Raw genomic sequence first — 19,216 nt, 5'->3', positions numbered from 1 at the left:
TGTCTCCTACCCAGAAAGCCTGTTCTTTCCAGTCATAAAAGCAAGCTGTTTGATGACCAAACTTCAATAAAGCCACATCAGTGCAGAGAAACAAAGTACGTGCATTTGGTGCAGGCAGAGGTCTTGGAGGCTAGGCATTAACCCATTTTCCCATTTTCTTAGCTGTTATTATTATCTTTTAAGGCAGATGATACCAATTAGAAACTTTAACACTTAGACTCCAAGCTTAGACTACCCATCGATATATTATAAGCCATGGTTTTATGCATCCAGAGCAATTAGGTCTGTGTAAAATAACAAACAAATCAGATGCCCAAGAGATGTGAATCAGTAAAGACCCACTGATGCCAGCAGAGTTACAGTGATTTATACAACCCAGGATTTCAACTTAGAGAAGCTTTCTGCATTTGGTGTTCTCAGAGCACACACTATTCTCTCCCTTCCCCTCCTCAGATTCCCATCAAATGCAGCCCTGTAACAGAAGTGTTCTTTTCCTAACTTGGCTTCAAGTCATGGCTGCAGCTCTCAATAGTATATAACCTGTCAAGATAAAATATGTTTGGGGACATACAATCTCTACTGAGCATTTTATTGACTTAACTCTACCATTTCTGAAAGACAGCCAACATTCCTTAAGATTTTCAAAGGACTTTGTTTTCTAAATATTATCCATGGAAAGATATAAGAACACAAAAATCCTTAGTTGTTTGTGCAGTTTGACTTACGTGCCATGCGTTGCCCATCATGATATATTAAATTTTTTTTTGCAAGAAAACAAAACAAATCTTAGCTAAAAGTTGTTTGGCGTTAGAGCCCATATACAATGCAGACTACCCTGGGAACCATTCAAAGCAGGAATTTTGCCCACGTAATGTCTGCAGGTCATTCAAAAACTACCATTTTCCTTCTGGAAAAAAAAAAAAAAAGGCAACCCAAAGCAAAACAAAAAACCCAGACGCCCAAAGTTTAGGCCTTCACTGCAGCTTTTCTTTCCAGATGCTGCATGAGAGGCAGGGGAGTTACGAACAAGGTACAGAGTCGCTACTAATGCCACAAAACACTCCCAGTAACATCTCATAGGAGGAAAACGACTCTTGGAAAGACCAGAATACATGACTATGAGAATGAGGCCACCTCTTGGTAAGGTCCCACATGTCCTTTTTCTCTGCTAACTCCTCACAGAGTAGCCCAAAGAAAGATGAGCCACACACGCCTCCGCTCTAGTGCACCAGAGGCCAAGTTCATCCTGGTCCTAGAGCCGAGATTGGAGCAAAGACAGAGAGGTAGCAACTTATGTACCCCTGAATCGGAGACAGAAGACTGATTGCTTATTTTACTGTCACAAAAGCGTCCTCAGCGAACAGAATTACTGTAAGGGCAGGAGATGAACTGGCTGCAACTCCTCGCGCCTCTGCCTCAGTACAGACCACACACCAGGAATGATGCTTCCCCCTCCCTGTATAATGCTGAGGGACAATTATGCATCTGTCCACAGGAGTACAAACGCTAAGATTACAGCTGTTTCTTGCAAGGGTCTGAAATGCATAGGAACCCCTTTTGAGTCCTCTCTTCCTGTAGCCATCACACCTCAGCTGGGCCTGGCTGTAATACCAAGATCCTTGACTGTTTTAAATCTGACATTGTTTCCTAAGGGGGGAGGGGGAGTACTTTAATTGATCAATAGAATAATAGTTATTTTTATTAGTTGTCTTGTCCTGTAACCTACACTAGCTACTCAAGACAGTAATTCCTAAATGTTGTTAAGCCTCCCAAGAGGGCAATTCTAAAAAAACGCAGTGCTCTAACTTGAGACTGAAGTTATAAACCTAATAATTTGCTCCAGTTGTTTGGATCCGTGACCCAAAATGAGTTGGTCCACGTTACTTCAGCAACACGTATTCTTTGCAAAGGGGAATTTAAAACTGCTGAAAAGGAGGAATTAGAAACCTGCAAGATCAAAGAACAGGAACAGAAAAATCTTAGCAGTTGATGATAGCCTTATCTAGCCACTAGTTCTTGTGGACATCACTTTAGTTAACAATATCACAATGCACTTATCACTTCCAGGGCACTTTTCATTAAAGGACCTCTAAACCTTTGTAGACGCTAATTAAGTCTCAAGTCACAACACTGCTGTGAGAAACAGGATTTCTAGCTGTTGAAATTTCCAAAAGATCAGGAAATAAGTATACTTTCATAGCTGATGAATAAGGTCCTACCCACAATAGGAAATGACACCAGAGTTTGTTGAGGAAAATTTGGAGAATAAAGAAGAGAGCTACACCCGTGCAAGCAGTGCTTTTTGCCAGTGGTCTGACCAGACAGAGATCTTCCACAGCCTTCCATGAGCTGATCGTTATCACCATAGCCATCGCTGACAGAGGCTGAAGCACTTTGCTGCAGTCAGCCCTTTACCCCTGTGCTACTACAGAAATCTGAAATATGTGTTTTATAGATAACTAAACAAGACAAGGCCAAAAAGTCTGCTAAAGAAAAAACAAAGCAGCACCAGAAATGGAGTGCAACAGAGTCTCATCTCCTGCTCAGGCACACCACCACCTTCAAGGAGATCAGTGACGGCTTTTAGATGCCTTAGGTGTTCTTGAAGATTTTATCAAGTGTTCAATTTTGAAGCGGCCCACTTAGCTACAATTTTACCAGAGCTTTTTAAATTAAAAAAAACTACTCTCACCAAGATGCTTTAAACAGAAGAAAATAGTGGGAAGAAATGTCAAAGGTCAGGACTGCAACTCAGTTTAATTCACTTTAATGTACACACGGAAGAATGCAAGGCAATAATTTCTCTTTCCCATTCTGTCTGCATAGCACAGCTCAAGCCATCACCTCTGTCTTCTGACACCAGTCAGCTATGAGAAACAGGTATCTTAATGTTAAACCTGGCCAGCTGTAATACATTTGCTAAAGTAATTACATTTATTTTTACAGATTACATGTGCTTAGGTTTCACTTACTGATGTACTAGAAAATCAGAGGTTTCAATTTTGCAGATAAAGTTCAGCACTGTTATAATCAAAGACAGCATCCAGTGCTTAAAGCCGCTAACCATACGCACATTTTAAAAAATGCAATACTGTAGCTAGCATTTACTACAGGATCTATATTTCTTATCCGCTAGCTCCAAGTACCTTATATTCCTTTCTCTCTTTCCTCACCACATTAACAAGGCTATGATAATTAGATAGCAATTATCTAACTGTCTAAATCTCTGGGCTCCTTTAAATGAAGCTTTTTTCAATCCACATTATTCTGAGTCAACACCTGAGGTTCCTAACAAAATCTGGTGCTTCTGGCAACAGAGCAGTGACTGAACTGCTTGATGGCAAAGCAGCATTCAAAATTAAATTTCAGGTCCTGTTCCCCTCCAGCCATCAGTGGTGTTAGGCACCGTAAAGCCGCTGACCACATTCAGATAAGTAAAAGTGAAAGCCAGGCACATGTTTCTCTGGGCAGTCTGCATCAGCTATTAGTAGGAGAAGAAATGTTGAAACAGAATTAAACAGGCATTGATGAACACCCCCACAACAGCCAAAGAACTCCCAACCCAAACGATGACAACACAGAAGTTCCTAAAAACACCATATTGGGCCAATTCAGATTTTCTTGTGCATGTGTCGTGGGACACCCCAATATTGGAATGATTACTTCCAAAAGCTGTTGGAAATACCATGCCACAGAGTATAAACGGGAGAGTATGTACCATTTCTGATATGCAACACCTCTAATAAGGTATTTCACTGTCTGTATGGGTCATCCCCAAATAATGTACTAGACATTTTCAGAATAGACATTTTTGTCTAGTAAATTTTTTCTTTAGTACTCCAGTGAACACAATAGCTTGTTTTAATCTCGAGGGAGAGGGGAAAAAATTTCTCTTTTTGCATCACTTCCAGAGATGTGTTCTGTAGTATCACAAGTGGTTAGAAATTAAATAAACTTCAACAGAGGTAAACGTAGCCTGAGATTGCTCAGGTTTCAAATTCAATAAGCTGTAAAATGCTACAGCATAATTGCCTAAAAGCTGCTTAATTAAATTGTGCAGAAGCTTTATATTGCTGTGATATTATTAAACCAGAAGTAATATCTGATCAATAAAGCTGAAGTGAAGGAAAACACATTCAAAATAAAGCAATCGGGTAAAAGAGGAAGCAACCTGAGATAGCGTTGTGGCTTGGTTTTGTACAAACCAGCATGTTTGAAACTTGACGTCCTCTTAGTACTGCTGGTATGCCCAAAATTTAGGAAGACATTTGCTGAGAGCACAGCTGGCTCCTCAAAAGAGTTTCTGGGGATCACTGAATTGAAAAGCTGAATGTTGGGCAGTGATTTGACTTCGGTCTTTAGATTTAATGCAACATTCTAATTCAAGATCTAATCCTTTCGAGTTGCAGCATACCATCTTACTTCTATTTAGAGTCTCCTCCATCCCTATCACTTGCAAAAAAAAAAAAAAAATGATATCAACTAAGGAGCTTAATTCAGCTTGACAAAGCCTCCTATTTGCATTGGGAATTTGCACTTAACATTGGACAACGCAGTCAGATTTTTGCATAATGCGTATTATAGGTCACATTAAAAGAGCATGCAATGGACTGGAACAAGATTCAGCTGATGCTATCCATATAAACATTGGAAACCACTAATTGCATTTCTTTTTAATGAAGAAAAAAAAAAAAACGTATAAACAATTTCCATGACAAAAATCAGTGATTTCAGCTGAGTGTAATTCTGCAACTGCCTCTCGTCATCAAGCAGCCAAGCTGGATAGCCACTACCTTCTTTATGAATACTGAATAGGCGCATTATGTCCTTACAGAAAATGCATACGGGTAAGGAGGACAGGTCGTCTTTTTGGCACACAACAAGAACGCCAACACAAGTGGAGTGTGTTTGTTTTCTACCACTCATGTAAAAGTCAAAATGTAATTTATATTGATGATATAAATAAGACATTCCATCTCTGATCAAAATGGCCCTTCAGTTGAAGCCAGTTGCACCTGTATAAATGCAAAGCCACATGTGGTGGGTACATAAAGCTTTTTATTCTGGTATTTCAAAGCAATACATTTACGCTCCTTGTGCGGCAGGCAGCACCAAAGTTGTATGAGGAACACAACTATTCCCATGTAGCCCCTTGTCCTTCTCTGTCCTAGACATGTTTCAGCATAAAATCGCAGTTGTTCATTTCTGACATGCATTTCAACTAATGCAACACTTTTAGACATGGCAAAAACGAATGCAACACCATCAGTCTGAGGTTCTCCTGACTCTCCACCGCACAGCTTTCGTTGCTGCACTGAAGTCCAGTTCTAGCGTGAAAGAAAGTAGCACCACCTCTGCCTTCTGAAACCATCATGACAGATGCACTGCCTGCAGAGTCTATTGCCCATTTGCTGAGAATACCTCCAAGAAATTATAAAGAAAAGACTTTCTTAAAAGCAGTCCAATACAGCAAGTGTGGTACTAATACAAGTCCATGGATGTAGATTATCTTAGTACTCCCGGCAGCACCAAGTGTCCAGCAGCAGCAATCTGGTTCACCATCTCTTAATTTGTATTTTTACTGGTCAAAACCGAAACTGGCCAGGCTACTTTAAACAGAATACCATAACACTCCATAACAAACTTATACTTAACTAAGTGGCAGAGGGGAAATTCAGCATCTATTAAAAGGCATCACATCTTGTAACATCCAAGTCCCCAGACAACATCTATTTAGGCCCTCTTCACATAGCAGAATGTTCAGCAGATGCCCGAGATATTGAATATGGGGGGGGCGGGGGATGTCCCCTGACCCCTATAAATACATTTTAAATGCTCTCAAATTCTAATTGTTCTTCACAGACAAAAATTCCCCTGCTTACTTAAGTCTTACTTTGCAGTCAGTATGGCAGTCCCAGGAGCTATGTGAATAAAGGTAAGTAAATAGGAAACTTATGAATATTATGCCCTGGGATAACAGCGTAGTTTAGACCTGCGCATCTTGCTGTAGGAGACACAAGTTCTGGTCTCTGCCCCTACCTCTTTCACTGACTTTCCACACAACCTTGGTCATTTTTGCCTCAGTGAAGGGACCTACAAAGTGCACAATATTATTTGGCACGTACAGGCTGGGTTGAATTTGGCAAGTTCTGTTTCAGCTAAAGACTGAACAATAAGAATATTAAAAAGGAATCAAAACTGAAAAATAGGAACGTGGGGAGGCTTTTTCGGACAGAAGCATGCTGGAAACAAGCAGGGGAAAACTTTTCTGTGCTGTATTCAAATGAGAGCTCTCCCACTGAAGTTTCTCACTCTCAGCAGCACTTAATTTGCTTAGGAAGAAGATCCAGAAAGGACTAAAAATCTCATCACAAATCCTCTGAACAATAGGGTCTCTACTTCATGGTTACCACTGTGAATCTGGCAAAGGACTGCAGCTAGCAGAAGTCATTTCCGTCTGATGGCAGAACAGCATCCTACGTGAAAGAAATTGTTGATCTCAGACCAATTCTGTAAGAACACATTTCTGCATCCCCACTGGGAATAATTAGCAGTTGTGTGAACCACAGGGACACTTGCTTCTGCTGCACTTTTTCTGCGGACAATATAATTAGCTTTGGCTCAGACAGTGAAGAGTAAGAACCCTATAATAGACTGAGAAGAGACTTGTAACCCCAACTCCATAAGAGCTTCCTTTTAAACAAGCAGATAGGGCCATTTAAAATATTCCCCACCCTTTACTGCCTTCCCCCCCTTGACTTTGGCCTACAGATCAACCTTAATTACCATCATTCTGCTTTCCTTCAAGACCTCAAGTAAAGTAAAAACAAAAGTTAATGCTACATAACTCCGGAATCTTAAAATGTTTTCCCTCCGTCAGTGGGAGTGCACAGCGTCACGCTGCAAACCACATTACAATGAACCTTTACACCACACACCTGTAAACATCCCCATTTCAAAGACTGAGCAAAGCAAAAAGCATCTGAAACCGGCGTTTACACTGGTGGGAAATCCAGCTAAAATCAAGGGAGCTGTGTTAAACTCTAACCCTAAGCACACGGCATGTCAAAGTTCACACTGAAGAGGCTGCAGACTCTGGTTCCAGACGTGCCTGTACCTCAAGCACTGCCATACAGGGGAGCAGCGAGCAGGACCACCAAAACGCCAGAAGCAAGAAACCAAGATGACAAAACCTCTCTCCCTGGCCTTTCTTCACTCTTAATCAATACCTGCCATGTCTTCAACTGCATTTCCTCATACACAGGGCAACGGCAAAGCCCATCCCACAGTTGCTGCAGCACCCAAGTATCCTGCTTGTACAGTAACACCCCTGCTGGACTTCAAGATGTTTTAAAGCTCTTCTCTCTTTTTGAGGCCAAAGCTATACTTACGACAGAGCACAGCCGCTTTCCTGCAATTTTGCAAGATTTAGTTAAGCTGAAGGCTGTGCTTGGAGGAGGGTGCAATATTGCACAGTTCTGAAGAGAGGTTTGACTCCAGAAATACATGGTTCTTATTTCACCGCTTGCTTTGATAGTTTCAAGGCAGAACATCTGCATATGTGGTGCTTTTGTCTGAGCTGGCTTCACAATAATCATCCCAACCTCTCTTTTAATTTGATATGGTTGAAATTAAGAAGGAAAAAAAAAAATTAAGTTCCCTGCAGAACAGTCTTATTCTGTTGTATTTCTGAACCATCTCATCAAGGAATCATCAGAAATGCAATAATAAGTTCAGCCCAGCACTCGAAATTTACATACTTCTTTGGCCCTCCCTGGCACATTACCCCCACAGTTCAATTTGGATTTACACAGGTGCTATTCAAAGCAGAATTTGGCCCTTTCTCCCAGGTGGCCTGACACATTTACTGCAACACGCAGATATGCCCATATATTTTATATGTATGTAAAAGCACATTCCCCAAACTAAACCTCTCTCCCAGAGAGTCTCGCTAGGTCTCTGTCTGATTTTGGCCTCATTTACTCCCTTGCAAATGAAAAGCAGTTCCATTGAAGTCAGTGAGGTAACACTTGTATTAAACTAGTGTGAGATCATGTCAGAGCCATGGTCCATAATAAAACCAGCTGCCGTTAACTCTTCTACAAGTTTCCATTCATTAGGGGTATTTTTGCTTGAATTCACATGAGCAATATCCGTGGGCCAAGAAACACATTTTAGAATGATAGCTATTTCCCCCTGCTAGAAACTAGAAAGTGTAGCAAACTATCCCAATCCTCACTGAAAAACTACAGCTTATTGTATTTTGTTAATAAACAGAGGTGTTTATGGACAAAACACTTGTGAATATACTTTAGGGAAACATCCTCCACTGCCTAGAGGAAAGGGACAAGATGACCTAATATGTCTTTCCCAGGTTTTCATTTTTAGTTTTGTGTTTGGATTTGTGTGGGTTTTTGGGTTTTGGGTTTGGTATTTTGGGGGGTTGGTTTTGTTGGGGATTTTTGATGCCTATAGCTTCTGGTATTTAATTTTAAATCACGGAAAAACCCTGAATGTAAAGATTTAAATTCAGCTTCAGTGGCCTGTAAGCACTGAACCAAGATCGATGAAGCTGGTGTTCTCTGCTGGCTAATGCCAACAGCCTTTCCATCAGTGCCTTTCCATTGCCTTGAAGGGTCACAGGAGAGACAGAAATAACGTACTCGGATTATAATGCGTTTTCCAGTTCATCACACCAGTCTCCAGGCTTTCAGGACTGTATAACTCTATTTTGTCATATAAGTCAGATTCATGGTCTGTCACCACTTCAATCTGGTCATTTATAACAACACATATTTCTTACACATACAGTAAATTCCTTTCATTTTTTACTAAGATGAACTGATCTTTATCAAGTACTCTGATACAGAAGGCAATCACACCATTACTATTAAGTTTGCTATATACTGACTCCGAGAAAATAGTTCACATCTATTACAGAAGATAGTGAACAGAAAAAAAAAGAATAATAATGCCTATTTTGGAAAAACAATTGGGTTGTTGGAGCAGATGGCCCAGGAACGACATGCTAATTTTTTTGGTTTGATGGATGAAGCAATAAACATCTTTACTGACCCAGTACATCCTTTGTGAGACAATGGACTGAAGCTTTAAGGCAGTTCACAAACAGCACCACAGGGAAGGGCACTGTTCTAAAAAACATTAACGCAAACCAAAAAACTTATCTTGTAGAATGATGACATTGACAGCCTTTACTGAAGGACCCCAGCAAATAAAGGGAAGGGAAACTCCCAGTCATGGCCAGGGCAGAACAGCAGAGCTGAAGAACTTCTGCAAAGCTTCTCTACAGGTAGCCAGTACAAGGATTGCACAAACACCAAGCTTGGCCAAAAATGACTTAAAAGAAGGGAAAGCAGGGGAAAAATGTCTCCCAAGCATGCATCATTTACGCTTTCCTCTTTTAAGAGGAAAAAGAAAAACAAAGTAGTCTCACATCTTCCATTTGAGGTCAGGAAGACTGAAAATGGTAAAAATAAAAGAAATAATTTTTTTTCATCTATACAATAATACTTATTGCATTCAATGTGCTTATTATTCAAGGACTTTTTCCAGAGGCTCCAGATGCCATTTAAGAAGCTGATATAATGCAAAGTTTCTCATAATCCAAATTCTGGATGGAGAAATAGGAAGCAGATTAGATATATAGTTATTTTGGTCTTCAGACCAGCATTCCCTGATCATTCCAAGAGCTGGAAAACATGTTACTGCTGCTTTACCCCGCTGTCACAACATGACAGTGCTTCTTTTGGCTACATTAGGGTTCCTCAGTGGGCATCAGTCTTAGCACAACTTCATGGTAATGGTCAAATGACATCTCCTCAGAAGTACTGCTGTCCAGGGATGAAAAGCAGCAATGTCTCAAAGGAGACCTAATTTACATCCTCCCTCTCTGACTTGAAAGATCTTGACCTTTCAGATGTAGTTAAGGGAGCCAGTTTCACCTTTAGCAAAATAATAATTAAAAAAAAAAAAAAAAAAAAAACAAACAAACCTTCTGCTCATCGAAGAGAGGCATTGGACATAAAGGACTACCAAACGGAAAGGTCAGTTTTCCTTAACACTAAAAACAGCGGCAGCTCCACATGTTAAAAAGCAATTCTCTGGTACTGAGAAGCCAAAACACTTGAAGTCTGCCAGTCAATAGCTAGCCTAAACTGCCAGGCTAAATCTGTTATCACCCCTTGGCAGGTCACCAGCAAGGAAATCTGCTTTCCTGACACGGACAAAAATTCATATTACAAGTTACACCTGTTGAAAATTATAGAGGCACCCAGATGTGTATGAAAATAGAAGCTGAACCACACCTCTGTTACAGAGCTGTGGTCCTTCCTGGGAGGTGCAGCATTTTGGAGGAGTGAGAGTCTGGCTTCAAATCCAGCCAACCTGTCCTGTGGCCGACTACAACACCTATTTTAACCGTGTCAGCTGAAGTGGCCTCGAAACATGAGTAACTGGATGGTGCTCAACAGTGCCTGTAGTCTGGGAGATCAGACTGATCAATCAGCCCTTCTGGCCACAAAGATGTGGGTTTTCCTCAAAATTACATAGGGGTAGGATCCCAGACATAAACTCTAAATCTATTAATATGGCACAAACATCATATTTCTAAGGTACTCAGGGTAACACAAACAAACAATAAAAATTCCAGAAAATCTCCAGCAAGCAGAGAACCTTATGTAGCTCCGTTGCTGCAGTCGCTTAACTGCCTTTCTCCTTATGAAACAAAATGCACCTAGACCAACTATTTTATCCCCATGATTTTGATGGCAGAGAGAGTACTGATCCCTAAACAAAATAAACTGAAAAGCAAGAATGTAAACACAACTGTGCTCCAATGACTTTGCATCTTCATGTCGTCTGTGTAGGGTTTCACTGCAGAAACTGATGTGGGGGAAGGAAAAATCTCTGAAGGGTGTGTGGAGCACTGGGGACCCCTTCTGCAACTCCTATCCAAAGCACACTGCTCCCTTCCTTCCCCAAATCTCATCTCTATTCGTACAGACACATACACATTTCCTATCTGCCTCACTCCTGTGATCCCATCACTGTCTCTGAAGTATTGGCATTTAATCATTGTTTTTATTAAGGTTAGTTCTTTATACCTGGGCAAAAATGAGATTTTGTCTGCTAATCCCAGCCTTTAGTCATAGAAATCCACAACAGATGCACTGAAGACAGAGGAGCTACATTTATATGGACTGGTAGAGGAAATGTCTATTTCTTGTTTGGGTTGTATAGGGGGAAGGAGAGGAAATAGGCTGGTGTGTCTGGTTTTATGGGGGGAGGGTTAAGTGGCAAACCAAACTGACTGCAATTTAGAGAGATCTAAATAAAGGAACAACAAAAAAATAGTTACAGAGCTTTTAATAACACCCAGTGGAGAAAACTGCAAACAAACTGCAACCAAAAGTTGCTGCTTTTCCTTTTTATTGTCATAAGGCATTGCTCCTTGATTGCATACTGTGTCCAGTGAATAAGCCATTTACTGTTGTGGTTGGAGTGAATGAAGCTCAGACCTTTCCCATATATGGCAGGGCCTTTTAATCACCAGGGAGCAAACGAGCAGTGGAATTTTACCGGCTTTCTGAGTTCGCAGTGCCCTCTCTTGTATGAAATATCATTTCCCAGTGAATGCTTGTTACTGGGATTTTGACCCAATTTCCTGCTGCTGTTGTCCTTTAGGGGATGTGTAGAAAGCCAAACAAAAAGGGCCGGCTTCTGATAGCAAGCAGCCCACTGTGAATTCCGAGTAACTCAAGGAAATCAAACAGATTTGCACTAAGATAACTGAGATCAGACCCATTTTATTTTTTTTTTTAAACTAACAATACGGTTTACATCACTGTACAGCTGCTGAAAGCAAAATCAGATTCAGGCCAGCTGATGCCCGGGATAAAACTTCTCCCTCGTTTTCACCAATGCAGCAGAAAACAGACAATTGATGTTTTAAGTTACTGGGGATAGCAGTAGGGAAATTCTCAGCTGGCTCGCTTTTGTCAGTGTAATATACATTAGCCGCAGAAATGCTTGGCTCGGTATCATCTGGATTGCCTAAACACTCTTATTCGTATTTACAGCAATTAAAATGCTGCACTTCAGTCTTTATAATCCAAGTTTTGTTTGAAGTGGCAAAGCAACAGCTGTGGCTTATCAGACATCTGAATGAAACCCCTCATTTTCATAGCAGGGGTGTGGCTCTGTGTATGGGGCTAAGATGTTCCCAAAGCCATAAAACGAAGCAAACTCTCTCCTCCCTGAGGACCCAGGAGTGCAGCGCTCCAAAGCCTCCCATGAAGGATGCTGACTAGAGGCATCCTGCGGCACCAGCAGGTTAAGCTATGCAGGTAAATGAGAGCTGACCAAACTCTTCCCCAGATCTCGGAGATAAACCAACCTGCTCCCATTTCTACATGTTGCAGCCAAGCTCTGGGAATTTCTTTTCCAAACCTACGAGCTTTAACTAGGCCAGAGCAAAGCCAAATTCTCCCTTGCCTCAATGGTTTTTGAAGTTGTTGAGAGAAAGCAGGTTATCACTAGGTCATTAAGAAGATGCAGCCAGAAAGTCCTTAACCTTTGCTCCATCTGCCGCTGATACCAGAAGACCGAGCAGAAATTGTCCTTGGGACAAGTGCTGGTATTAGAAGGTGATGATCTGGGCTATCAGACAAGCACTGTTGGGTCCTCTGAAAAGGTGAGGAATTTAAAAAGGTCCTGCCTTTGCTTCTGGGGTGACAGAGAGATTCTACCAGGGTGAACACTGTGGCTCAAAAAAAAAAAAAATTGTGGAAGGGAGGAGGACTGTTTCACTATTAGGGAGCTCACTGTCAAAGAAAAGAATGAAGTGGGAAAAGGGTAGTAACATGCCCTGTGGCAGTCACAGAAAGACAACGGGAACATCAAAGCCTTGCAAATAAGAAACAAACAAGAGCCTGATCACAGACTCCTTCACTTGGGCAGAGCTCCCTTTGATGATGACTGGAATCCAACTGGCACGAGTCTGCAGGACGGAACCTTGACTTCTGAAGGAGTACAGGAACCACCGCTCCTGTGTTCACTCCACAAGGGTTCGTCCAGCCCCATACAGCTTGTCCCTAGCCCGAGCCAGCTGCTTTGGAGAAGGACATAAAACAAGCTGCCAACAAATCTCAGGACCTTTGTTTACAGAGCTGTCATAGGTTCAGGCTCCCTTAGCAATTTGATGAATCATGAATGCTAGTTCTCCCTCACCCCAAGTTATTTAACTTTTAAAAGTGCACACAGCATTTTCCATGCCCTTTAGATCTCCACATACTTGAAGGAAGAACAAGAGGGTCAGTGCAGGTGGAGAGGAGTGCGTGTGCACACATACACACGTATATTCACGTCTATGTGCAAGGAAATTGTTTTCCTGCATTTAGCAATAACCCCCCCTTTTCATACTTATTGGCCTACAGAGTTACTCTTCTAAATAGATCCAAAACCAGAGCACTTACAGCAAAACTTTATCTTCACAAATCTATTTATAACCCTTCTATGAGCTAAATTCCAAAGATTTTTTTTGCCATTTAAGGACATAAACCAGAAAATGTGCAAACGGGTGGGTTCCACTTTGCTTCACACCCTCCACAGCAAGTCTCAAGGGAAATGCTCTTTATTTGTATTCTGTACACAAGAGGGTGTGGAAACATGCAATGTTGTTTCCATTGCCTGAAATTTTTCCCTCATATTTTCCCCATTGCAGCCTGGCCTGGCCCCAGGAGTTACAATATCAAGTGCTCTCATCAACATGAAACTGGACAAGCAGATAAGGTTCAGCAACTTGCTTAGCAGTTTCTCTTCCAAGCTTATGACGCTATGGCAGGTCTGTAAGTAAAAAGCTGTCATCCCATGGTTTTGGTACACGCGCAACAACTTCACAGGAAGGCTCTGCCTCGCATGCAGCAAGCACAGTTAAATCTGCAAGCACCCAAGAAATTCCCTCCAGACACGTCAGCTCAGTGTCACTGCTGAGCCTGGCCCATCTTCTACCTCATTTGTTGGGCTTCAGTGGTTTTATGCCCACAATCTAGAAAAAGTTACTTTCTAGTAGAATACATATCTGTGTGAACAAACAAAGTGTATATTGTTGCTGGGAAATCGGTCAAAAGTAAGGTTTTAGACAGTGCTTAAACTTGGCATTTTGGTATTACAAATTCTTCACAAACAACAATGAATTAAGCCCCAGCAACCCCATGGGCTAAGTACAAGAAGGCACGGATTATCTTTCTTTTACTTGAAGGTACAGAAACAGACACACAGCCATTAAGTGACTCACCAGGTATTTATGACCACAGGAAAAAATTCAAAGGAGAAATTACTCCAGTGGCTTCAGATATGGCCGCTTTTTTCCTTTCTCTCGTCCCCCTGCTTCCTCAGTTGTTTGTTCCCGTCCCCGCTGCAAGCCAGCAGGACAGTGCCCTCGAGCTCTTCTTCCTGACTGCAACCCAAAGACCCATAAACACTGCTATAGGCAGGATCTTCCAATCAGGAGGTGCTCCTATGCTTCACGGATGGAGTTTTTCCCTCTCGAGGGGTGGACACAAGGGGCAGGGAGGGGGAAAGAGGCATGCGTTAGCAGTGGTAGTTCCTGACCAAAGGTGGAGGTGGTGGGCACCCCAGCTCAGAGCCCACCTGCCCCACCGCCGGGGAGCCCAGCAAGACTGGACACTGCTGTAGCTGGGTGCACAGCAGTTGCCACAAGAGAGAAGGAGAAGGCAGGAGGTTTGCAAGTGAGAAAGTCCAGAAGGCTGCATTCCTCACAGGGGCAGCCAGTGATGCTTGGGGAGAGGGACGCGGTAGGGACCACACTGATAATGTTAGTATCTGCTTGGTAGCCAGGCTGCCAGCCCCGCACCTTTTATCAGCGCTAAGCACAGTTCCAAAGGAAAAAACACATGAAAAGAAGCACTTTCTTACGCAGGATGTAAACCATAGAGCTAACATACCAGGGCTAGCAGCTAAGTAACGGTGTTACGTGCCCTAACCTTTTTGGTTAATCAAATCTGTTTCAAGAAAAGTAGGAGCAAGCTCCCCCAGGGGTGGGAGGGATCCCAAATTACAATGTTCTGAGCGTCCTTCCCCGCTGGGCTAGCTAAACTGTACAAAAGCATCAGGAAAGGCAAAAAGAAATTGTTACATAGTTCAACTGTCCTATGACCTCAGTGTTTCATCCAGAAAGGTCAGATCTAATCTGATCTTCAAATGCCTTTGAGTCAAATTTCAGCCTTAGCCAAATCCTTGACAAACCATATGGAGACATGCAACAGCTACGGCTTCCCAGCAAACACCAGCGCCGAAAGAGCAAGTGCCAGTGTGTGGGTGGGTGCCTTGTTTCCCGTACAGATGCCCCCAAAATCCACTCTCGCCAGGTCATGGGGTTTTAAACCACCCAGGAGCTACAAACCAAACCAGCAAACCGGCCCCTGCACACGCACATTTCTGAAGGTGAGAGCTCTAGTAAGGAAGCAGCTTTCCTGTTACAAGCTGCCAGGGGGTAGTTAGTAAAAAGAGACAATTTTTAAAGAATGAAAACTTGCTTTGAAGATAGACTCCCACTCTTTGCAGTCACAGGCCTGTCTGCCTCAGGCTTTGTACACCTGGAGCCCAATCCTGCAAACTCCCCATAAAGCTCCTCTCAAAGGCAACGAAAGGTTCACAGGACTGAGCTTCTCTTTGTGCCCTGTTACCTTTTTTGGTGCTCTCTCCGATACCCAGGAGAGTCCAGACAAGCACTGCAGATGGACAGCTAATGCTGCTCTCTTGGCTCTCTCTTTCTTAGGCATATATGGTTTCCTGTACCTCTTTGTTCACACACAGCGATCAAATACACCAGGTTGGACCCTTGGCAGATAGGGGTTAACAACTCCACTGATCTTTAATACAAATTAACAACTCAGGCAGCCAACAGAATAGGCCTCGTGTAAGCAACTACTGAGAAATCAAAGTATTTTAAACAGTCCCAGGGCATTCAAATCCTACTTGTCCTGCAGGAGGGAATTCCTGCAGGCTCTCACTTTTTGCAATGGAAAGATCACCCTCACCGGCAGGGCCACTCCAGCTGCACACGAGGAAGGGTGAAACAAGGAGAACTTCTAGCCAGGCTCTTGATAGATCCCCTCTGGCATCTTTCTCATCAATGACAGAAGTTACTTCCCAGAAGGCAGCCAACAAAAAAAGCCTTGCTCTATCTTTCTCACCACCTGGAATCAGTAGCGTTGCTCCCTAACCCGGTGTGGGTCCGGACAGATGCTGACCAGCATGTCTCTATGTCACAAGTGGCCCCATGAATAAGACTGAGGAATAGGAATTCTTCCCATCTTGATGAACTTTAATTTTCTCTCTAAGGCCAGCCAGAAGAACTTACAGCCCCCCTCCCTTTCCTTTCAAATCACCTAGCTTTCCTTCAAATCCCCTAGCTTTCTGTGTCACTGGTGCATTACGTATCAGTGTTCAACAAGAAATAAAAGCACAAGGGAAGTTACCCCTTTCTCAGGCTGCTCCATGTCAGAATAATGCTGTGAGCGTATGAAGCAGCAATTGGGGAAAATCCCTTATTCTCCTAATACACGCTTACATCAGTCACTGTCAAAGCACAATCAGACTCCCCTTGCGTCAGATCCTGCATACGTTAATGACAGTATTGATTTCACCAAGACTAATGCTGTGAATGAAGGCTGTGGAATTGATCCTCTTGTCATTGCATGCTGCAACAAAAAGGAGTTTTCAGGAAATACAAGTTATTTAAATTTAGTCTCTTGTTCACGGGCATCTCATCCAGTGCTTCTCCCCTGCCACCCTGATTTAGATATTGCATTAATGTGTGCGGGTTTTATTGACTAAGACATCTGCCTATCAGAAAGCCTCCCAAAGAAAGGCAGACCTGTACTTTCTTATGTTGAGAATAGGTCAGACCCACTGTACCTTAAAGGCAGTTTAATTAAGCAAATGGACCACTTACTACCTTGAAACACTGCTCCATTTGCAATTTATGTTTAAACAGTCCATTTCATTGGGTTTGGCATACGCAGTTTTAGGATCCCCTCCTGTGTCTCAATGGCAGGAAAAAAAAGGTATGAAATTTGTCCGCAGATGCATATGTTCACAGAGAACCTACTGCTCCATTTAATGAGACAGAGAAAGAATGGAGGTAAGGTCCCAGGGTTCTTTGATGGCAAATGGTACAAGTACAGCCATTCACAGTATGGTATCTAAAACAGATAAATTATAATAAATACACAGTTCTCACAAAAGAAATACTCTCCCTCCTCATTTTCTTTGAGCTGCTGCCAAGAAGAGAATGTGTTATTTTCACAAATTATTCTCCTGTACGCCTTTTAGCAAGAGAAGCTTTCTCAGAGAGGCAAAATTGCATACATACTGCACACTCTGAAACTAAACGCTCCTCCAAAAATAAATACTCCGCAAAATGTCATTTGAAAACAGTTATCTTGCCCATTCTTCCAAACAACACACGGCGCATGAGAAAAATCAATTGTACCGCCGCAGGTCTGGCCAGAGGTTAGAAGTTTGGCCAATGTCTGCGGCTCCCAAGTATCCATCCTGCAGCTAACTCCGTCCCTCCCTTCGTTTTCCCAGCTCTTTCTCTGAGAAATTCCCTGCTACGCCGAATACCGTGCTATCAGCAGCCAGCCTTGCACAATGCTTTCGAACTGTCGGAGCATGTCAAAGGAGCTGAGAAGGAGAGGCGGCTCGCTGGCTCTCCCCGGCAGCGCTCTCACTGACACACACACAGACCCAAGACTTTTAAGAGCTGCGGTCCCACCCCAGCACTTTTTTTTTTTTTTTTTTCTCCCCTTTTAACAGGAAAGACGACTTCACAAGAAACATTCTGGCAATAGGCTGCTGCGCATGTTGAAGGCTGAGGACAAAAACGGATGCCGTCTATTGTCAACAATACTTCTATGAAAGGCTGCCATGACGGACATCTGCTTCAGCAAGTATCAGATCAGTTACATTAACCAGAGCTTTACTGTATCTGTATCAGTTACGCCGGGAGACTGCCTTTACAGTCAGGCTGCCCTGAAAGCTCATGTATTAAGTTGCAAAATTAAAAGCAATTCACCAGCCATTACCATGCTAAAAATTCTTCCATTGCAATTCCTTTTTTATTATTATTATTATTATTATTATTAAAAAAAAGAAGAAAGGACAGATGGGTTATTTCTCCAGTAACAAACCTGCTGCAGGATCCCACATGGAGTGGGACCAGCACAGATCCTGCCCTGCACCCAGACCCCTCCAGCATGAGGGTCTGCTGGGGTGGGTGAGCATGCACCCCCTCCACCCACCCGGCATAGAAATCTCCCTTAGCTCACCACGAACATCTGGAAAGAGGGGGGGCACGGAAAGAGGAGGGGAGGAAAAAATAGGATCCAACACTTTTGCACTATTTCCACGGCTCATTAGATTTCGCATGCTGCTTAATCTCTAGGCATAACGCAAACGCAGTCAGACCAGCTCATTCCCAAACAAATACATATCTTAAGCCCTTACCTCTGCGGCTGAAAAGTTTTCAACCAGTAGGAAGGAAATGAATAACTGGCTGCTTGGGCAGGAGCACAGCGAGAAAGGCACACCAGCAGCCTCACACACAGCCCTATTCAATAAAACTACAGCTTTTCCTTGGCCCCTCCCAAAAGTCAATGCTAAGTGAATACATATCCCTTATGTTTACAATTGGCAGGCAGCGGTATGCATTGTCCTCAATTTATTCTAATAGGCAGCCAATGACTACGCACAAGCCAAGGTGGGTTCAGCCTGCCTGCAGAGATGCCTGTCATTCCCTAGGCATGCTCAGGAAGCCACTCATCAGAAAACCAAGACCTAAAAAGCTCCGAAAATTCGTGCAAGCTGCCAAAACTGTCTTGCTACATGCCCTTTTTTGGTTATCCTTAGCAGGGCCTCTGAAAGTAAATCCTCTGTCAGGAACAATCATAAGAAATGTTAATCTTGGAGAAAGAGGCTGTCTTGTTGAACACAAATGGAGCTTAAAAAAGGAAATACACTGAATGGAAAGGGACACAGTAAACATATTTACTTTTTGCACCAGTTTAAAAAAAAAAATCAAATAAATAATTTCACCACAGCTAAACTTCATTGTATTTTTTTTAACGAGGACCACATGTAAAAGGGAACACAAACGCTCTGCTGTGCAAGC

At 42.6% G+C, this 19,216-nt stretch overlaps 1 protein-coding gene across 4 annotated transcripts in view; it reads right to left on the bottom strand.

Moving 5' to 3' along the window:
* CALD1 (caldesmon 1) overlaps positions 1-19,216 on the bottom strand; it is a 270,067-nt gene that overhangs the window by 183,989 nt on the left and 66,862 nt on the right. For 2 of the 4 annotated variants that reach the window (XM_082498624.1, XM_082498623.1), the window contains exon 1: positions 18,553-18,715. The exons of 1 other annotated variant lie outside the window; for it this stretch is intronic. The gene's annotated coding sequence lies outside the window, so the exon portion shown is untranslated. Of the gene's footprint in view, positions 1-18,374; positions 18,392-18,552; positions 18,716-19,216 lie in introns of those variants that run through there. One more of the 4 variants, XM_082498627.1, reaches the window with a different exon arrangement.

Source organism: Vanellus vanellus (assembly GCF_965231255.1).
Source record: "Vanellus vanellus genome assembly, chromosome: 1".
Classification (NCBI taxonomy): Eukaryota; Metazoa; Chordata; class Aves; order Charadriiformes; family Charadriidae; genus Vanellus; species Vanellus vanellus.
This window is presented reverse-complemented; position numbering and strand designations above follow the sequence as displayed.